The sequence below is a fragment of the Ranitomeya imitator genome, chromosome 2 (assembly GCF_032444005.1).
Source record: "Ranitomeya imitator isolate aRanImi1 chromosome 2, aRanImi1.pri, whole genome shotgun sequence".
In the NCBI taxonomy this organism is placed as follows: Eukaryota; Metazoa; Chordata; class Amphibia; order Anura; family Dendrobatidae; genus Ranitomeya; species Ranitomeya imitator.
Window position 1 is genome coordinate 586,835,796 of NC_091283.1, and position 7,554 is coordinate 586,843,349.

Sequence of the window (7,554 nt, forward strand, 5' to 3'; positions counted from 1 at the left end):
TGCACGAAAACTGCTGCAATTTACTGTCCCAGCCAGGGCTGTGGAGTCGGAGAAATTGAGGAGTCGGAGGTTTGGCTTACCGACTCCACAGCCCTGGTCCGGCAAAGCCAATGAGATCTCTGAAAGCTCGTGCACACGCTGCTTATTTTTTTTCCTTGCATATTTGAAGCACTTTCATATCTGGAGCGTGTCAATTATTTCAGCATTTTTCACCTATTCAAATAAATACGGAAAAATCATGTTAATAAAAAAAAAAAAAATACTATTTTATTCAGAGTTCATCATCCTGCCAAGAAATTGGTCCAGAATTTTTTACTGTATTTACGGGAAAACCTATTGAAAGAAAAAAAAAAAAAAAAGAAAGGTTTGTGGTTTTCCTGGTGCAATGAGATAAGAAGGTCACAAGGACAGTATGGATATAGACAGACCTCGTAACCCATTGCTCGTGTACATCACTTTGCCTTTTGTAACTTACAAAGTGCTACCATAGTATTGTGATACGCTACAGAAGCTGATGGCGATATAGAGAATGACACAAACATGGCATATAGTAATAAATAAGTAGCCCCTTACATCGGACGGTCTTTACAGACCACATACCGCAGTAGTCACTGGTCCGCAGGCATGGTATATGAACGTCTAAGATCTCGAGGTAGTCTCAGACATCCCCCGCCGTGCCCTGCAGCTAGGAGAACAGGAGAGCTATGTGCAATACTTCCAGAGAGAAGACAAGCCGCAACCTGCCGGGAACACGGCGCGGAGGGGGAGGTGGTACACTGAATGTTTTGGCCTAGATAATATCCATAGACCTAAAGATTAAGAAGTTTGGCAGAAACGTGAACTGCAGGTTAGCACACGGAAATGGGGGAAAGCCTACAAGCGGATTGTCAGCTCTTCTACAGAGATGGAGCGTGAAAGACTGTACATCAGAGATAAATGGCGCTGACATCAGGAATGGCGGATGATTTATCCTATGTATCCCACCAGTGCTGTGAAAGACACTATATTGTGCGTCTCTAGGTGCAACAGGTCACGCATTTCTGTCTCACGTGAGGAAGTCGCACGCACTGGGACAAGTGACATCAACTTAGGTGCAATAATAATAAATCACAAATTCTGCACTTCTATGGAGAAGCAAAAGGGGCGAGAAGCAAAAGTCTGTTGCGGATTTTGCTGTAAATTCATGCAGATTTTGGGGCAGATTTCACCCTTGCATTGATCCGCACATAGAGTTGCCAAGCTGCAGCTCTAAAAACAGCACGCTAATTACCAAGAGGATACTTTGGGGCAATGTGTGGGGGATTTTGGTAAAATCTCACTTTACTGGTTTTTCAGCCCTGGGCAGACTGGGGCGAGACCACTTTTTGCACATACATAGACGCTCGATTTTCCCGAGCGCTCACTAGACAGCGCAGGCCCCCATACACATTAGGTGGGTACATGGCTTGGCCTATAAAGGGGCTTTCTGCAGTTTTTGCCCATAGTAGTCTATGGCCGCGTGACAGTCTCAATATGACGCTGCTGGCATCACAACCAATGGTAGGAAATGTGGGCGAGATCCAGCACTTTTGGGGTTTTTGGTGACCGCCATCGATTTGAAAGGAGCATTCACTGCCATTGTGTTTATATATAGTGGCCAAAGCCGGCGAGTCCCTAGCCTTATAGAAGCACATGGCTCACACCTATAGGGCTCCTGGCACGGCCTGGGAGCTGCAGGCTGCCATCACCATACAATGGGCATCAAGTGTCCTCACGCCTGTGCCCATGTGTACAGGTGAGGCCATCCATGTAGCCCCTGTGACTAAGTGCACACCGGAACATGAGAATCCCACCCTGCCCTGTGCTGAGCCCCTCATCAATGACTACAATACACAGCACACACACAAGGATGCACAGACCGCAGCCCCCACCCAGAGCCGCCCACCACTGACCCCCAGTGCTCACCTTGTTGTGTCCCACAAGGGGGTAGTCTCCGGGGACCCCCCTCAAATAGAGGGGGGCGAGGGGAGCTTCCACGGGTTCAGTCTGCGCCTGCGTTCTTATCACTTTCCCATTGAGCCCCTTATGCTCCGGCCGAGAAGTTTGTGCCTCTCCTTCGATTGAGGTTCACGCCCGGCCGGTGATGACTCCCTCCTACCGACCGACTGCATTCAAGCCACCCCCGGGAGGCGGAGATGAGCCAGTCCGTCCCTCCATGTGTGTGCATGACTCAGTGTCTCCTGCGCCCCCTGGTGGTCATCTCCTGCACTGCGTGTCATTCAGACTCGTCCCCGCCTCTCCTCGTATCCAGTCCTTTCTTTATGTTGGCCTGTTCCTCCCTATTGTGCAGCCTTCCTCCTCCTTCCCGTCCTGCCTGATAATGCAGCCCTCCTTCTGCTCCTCCTTGGTGTGCCGCCCTCCTCCGCCCTAGTGTTCAGCACTCCTTCTCCTTCCCTAGTGTGCAGCCACTTGTACTTGCAGCCCTTCTTCTCCTCCCTGCTGTGCTTGCCCTCCTCCTCCACCCTAATGTTCATCCCTCCTTGTCCTTCCTGGTGTGCAGCCCTCCTTCTCCTCCTCCCTGGAGTGTAGACCTCCTCTTTCTCCCTGGTGTGCAGCTCTCCTTCTCCTCCTCCCTGGAGTGCAGACCTCCTCCCTGGTGTGCAGCCCTCCTCTTTCTCCATGGTGTGCAGCTCTCCTTCTCCTCCTCCCTGGAGTGCAGACCTCCTCCCTGGTGTGCAGCCCTCCTCTTTCTCCCTGGTGTGCAGCTCTCCTTCTCCTCCTCCCTGGAGTGCAGACCTCCTCCCTGGTGTGCAGCCCTTCTCTTTCTCCCTGGTGTGCAGCTCTCCTACTCTTCCTCCCTGGAGTGCAGACCTCCTCCCTGGTGTGCAGCCCTCCTCCCTGGTGGCAGTCCTCCTTCTCCTCCTCCCTGGTTGCAGCCCTCCTCTTTCTCCCTGGTGTGCAGCCCTCCTCCTCCTCCCTGGTGGCAGTCCTCCTTCTCCTCCCTGGTGGCAGCCCTCCTCTTTCTCCCTGGTGTGCAGCTCTCCTACTCTTCCTCCCTGGATTGCAGACCTCCTCCCTGGTGTGCAGCCTTCCTCCTCCTTCCCGTCCTGCCTGATAATGCAGCCCTCCTTCTGCTCCTCCTTGGTGTGCCGCCCTCCTCCGCCCTAGTGTTCAGCACTCCTTCTCCTTCCCTAGTGTGCAGCCCTCCTCCTACTTGTACTTGCAGCCCTTCTTCTCCCCCCTGCTGTGCTTGCCCTCCTCCTCCACCCTAATGTTCATCCCTCCTTGTCCTTCCTGGTGTGCAGCCCTCCTTCTCCTCCTCCCTGGAGTGCAGACCTCCTCCCTGGTGGCAGTCCTCCTTCTCCTCCCTGGTGGCAGCCCTCCTCTTTCTCCCTGGTGTGCAGCCTTCCTCCTCCTCCCTGGTGGCAGTCCTCCTCCCTGGTGGCAGCCCTCCTCTTTCTCCCTGGTGTGCAGCTCTCCTACTCTTCCTCCCTGGAGTGCAGACCTCCTCCCTGGTGTGCAGCCCTCCTCCTCCTCCCTGGTGGCAATCCTCCTTCTCCTCCTCCCTGGTGGCAGCCCTCCTCTTTCTCCCTGGTGTGCAGCTCTCCTACTCTTCCTCCCTGGAGAGCAGACCTCCTCCGTGGTGTGCAGCCCTCCTTGCCCTCCTCCCTGGTGTGCAGCCCTCCTTGCCCTCCTCCCTGGTGTGCAGCCCTCCTTGTCCTCCTCCCTGGTGTGCAGCCCTCCTTGTCCTCCTCCCTGGTGTGCAGCCCTCCTTGTCCTCCTCCCTGGTGTGCAGCCCTCCTTGTCCTCCTCCCTCCCAGCCTCTCTTCCCTGTTCTTCTCATTCTATCCTAATGAATAGGAGTGTTGATCCATTGATATGAGATGGTATGTCACTCTCCATAAGGAGAAACGATACCCCTTAGACCCCAGTCCAGAGCCTCTCACCTAGCCAAATTAGTTCTCATGCTTCGCACTGATGAGGGCCAACAGCCCGAAACACCGTGTCTGCGAATTGAGATACTAATTTGGCTTTTATCCTAAGTCATATCGACTCGTTTAAAGGGTTGATTGTGACTTGTAGGATCGCTACTTCCAACAGGTGGCGCTATAGAGTTTAAGTCCTCTTTTTCTCAGAAGAGGCAATTTGCATGATCCATTGATAGTGACATATCCGCCTAGTATGGATGCACACATGGCCATTACACATAACATGCAGCGCTGACACATGACATAGAGAAAGGAATTGCAGTCATGAGGTAGAATCATGTAGGTAGTCCACTCCCCGGACCACATTTAGCTCACATTCATCTTGCTTATATTGTCATATTTTGCAGACGATGGGCCTCATTTATCAAATCTGTCTAAAAGAAAAACTGTCTGTGTTACCCATAGCAACCAATTATAAAGGAGCTTTCCTTTTTGAAATAACGCTGGTAAAATTAAAGCAGCTACTGATTGGTTGCTATGGGTAACAAAGACAGTACCACCTCTAAGACCCTCATACACCGTAGATGAAAATTGGCCATAAACGATTGTTTGGCCCCAAACTCATTCCAGATCACATCGGGACTTGCTGGATTTTTGTTGCTAATAATGCAGCCATTGCAGATTATCAGTCCGAAGAATCCAACACAGCCAACTAGACTTTTGAATGATTACAAATATTCGTAGGTCGATTGTTGGTCAAAACAAACGGCCATTCGTTTCACCTAAAAAGCCGATAGCCATTTCATACAACTTAGATCTAATGATTAGGTTCCCTTAAAGGGGTTGTCCACTGCTAGAACAACCCCTTCTTGATCTAAATGCTTGCCCCCCCCCCCCAAAAAAAAAAGACAAATCAGAACCCCTGTTTGAATGCAAAAGACCTTCAGAAAGATTTAGCACAGGGGTGTCAAACTGCATTCCTCGAGGGCCACAAACCATGTGTGTTTTCAAGATATCCTTAGCATTGCACAAGGTGCTGCAATCATTATGTGTGTAGGTGATTAAATTATCACCTGTGCAGTACAAGGAAATCCTGAAAACATGACCTGTTTGCAGCCCTCGAGGAATGCAGTTTGACACCCCTGATTTAGCAGACTCTGAAGTTGTGCTACATTGTTCTACTTTTCAGAGACACCTGCACAAATATGGCCTTCATGGAGAGTCATCAGAAGAAAACCTCTCCTGCGTCTTCACCATAAAATTCAGCATCAGAAGTATGCAAAAGAACATCTAAACAAGCCTGATGCATTTTGGAAAAGTCCTGTAGACTGATGAGGTTAAAATAGAACTCTTTGTCCACAATGATCAAAGGTATATGTGGAGAAAAAAATCATAAGGCATGGGGGTGGATCAATCATGCTTCGGGGTTGTGTTGCAGCCTATGGCATGGGGAACATTTCTCGAGTAAGAGGGAAGAATGGTGTCAAAAATTTCGACAAATTCTTGATGCAAACATAATACCATCTGTAAAAAAGCTGATGTTGAAAGGAGGATGGCTTCTACAAATAAATAATGATCCTAAACACACATCAAAATTCACAATAAACTACCTCAAAAGCTGCAAGCTGAAGGTTTTCCAATGGCCCTCACAGTCCTCTGATCTGAACATCATTGAAATCTGTTGCTAGATCTCAAAACAGCAGTGAATGCAAGACGACCCAGGAATCTCACAGAACTGGAAGAATTTTCCGAATGAATGAAAATCTTTCAAACAAGAATTGAATGACTCTTGGCTGGCTATAAAAAGCGTTTAGAAGCTGTTATGCTTGAAAAGAGGGTGCTACTGAATAGAGTACTAACCATGCAGCGTGCACAAACGTTTCCATTGGCACATTTTCATTTTGTAATTTTTAAAATGTAAAAAATGACTATTATATATATATATATATATATATATATATATATATATATATATATATATATATATATATATTGTAGCGATTTCACTCACTCAGCTGCGACGGCTGACACACAGGAGACGTGTTCCTTTAAAGTTCACTGGGTTTATTGCTTCATAAACCATGTGGCAAAACAACAGAAAGCAAAATAGCCTTTGGTTCAGGCAAAGGAAAACAAGTGTCCAGTTCATCCGGCTCAGTCCTGAAGCCGAACACACCCAGGAGGGTTTCACCTCCACACATATCTCCTGTGTAAGGCTATATTCACACTTAGCGGTTTTTACCGCGGAACCGCCGCGATTTTGATGCTGCGGGTCCGCAGCAGTTTCCATAGCGTTTACAGTAACATGTAAACCCTATGGAAACCGCAAACCGCTGTGCACATGCTGCGGGAAAAACCGCGCGGGAACGCAGCGGTTTACAACCCGCAGCATGTCACTTCTTTGTGCAGAATCGCTGCGATTCTGCACCCATAGGAATACATTGAACCGCTTACTTCCCGCATGGGGCTGTGCCCACGTTGCGGGAAGTAAGCGGATAATGTGCGGGTGGTACCCGGGGTGGAGGAGAGGAGACTCTCCTCCAGGCCCTGGGAACCATATTTGGGGTTAAAAAATAAAAAATCTGGTTATACTCACCCTCTGATGTCCGGAGCTCCTGGGTGCTGCACGCGGCCGTCCGGTCAGAGTTGCTGTGCGACCAGGACCTGCGGTGACGTCGCGGTCACATGACCGTGACGTCATGAAGGGTCCTTCTCCCACAGCATCTTAGGAACCGGACCGCCGGGTGCAGCGCCCAGGAGATCCGGACATCAGAGGGTGAGTATAACCAATTTTTATTATTTTTAACATTACTATTGATGCTGCATATTGCTGCATATGCAGCATCAATAGTATAGGCGGAAACCCGCAGCGGAAAACGCGGAACAAACCGCGATAAATCTGCAGGGAGAACCGCAGTTGTTTTGCCCTGCAGATTTATCAAATCCGCTGCGGGAGAACCCGCAGGGACCCGACGCAAGGTGTGAACATAGCCTTAAGGATTAGCCAGTCTTATATAGGACTAACCACACCCAGTAATCTATCACATGATTAGCCATGTGGTCTGACATCACCACAGGTCCTGAAACACAAACATATGGTTATATAAAACAACGCAATATTCCGGGCTACATTACAGCAACAAGGCACTTATGTGGCACATACCTCCCATCGACTACACACCCTTTAGCCATGCTACAATATATATATATATATATATACTAGATTGTGGCCCGATTCTAAGGCTATGTTCACACTTTGCGGATTTTGCTGCGGATCTTCAGCGGATTTGACCGCTGCGGATCTGCAGCAGTTTCCCATGAGTTTACAGTACAATGTAAACCTATGGGAAACAAAAAACGCTGTGCACATGCTGCGGAAAAAAACGCGCGGAAACGCAGCGGATTACATTCCGCAGCGTGTCACTTTTCTGTGGATTTTCACCTGCTCCAATAGGAAACTGCAGATGAAAATCCGCAGAAGAAACCGCAGTAAAAACCGCGACAAATCCGCAGTAAAAACCGCGACGGGTTTTCACTGCGGATTTTGGAATTCTGCTGCGGAAAAATCCGCAGTGGAATCCGCAAAGTGTGAACTTAGCCTAACGCATCGGGTATTCAATACAATATGCAAATTGTCTCTTCAGAG

The 7,554-nt window shown here is 49.1% G+C and overlaps 1 protein-coding gene across 1 annotated transcript in view; it reads right to left on the reverse strand.

Moving 5' to 3' along the window:
* The window catches only part of SRC (SRC proto-oncogene, non-receptor tyrosine kinase), a 52,619-nt gene extending 50,068 nt beyond the window's left edge, over positions 1-2,551 (reverse strand). The window contains exon 1 of the mRNA XM_069752285.1: positions 1,945-2,551. The gene's annotated coding sequence lies outside the window, so the exon portion shown is untranslated. The remainder of the gene's footprint in view (positions 1-1,944) is intronic.
* Positions 2,552-7,554: the final 5,003 nt, after the last annotated feature.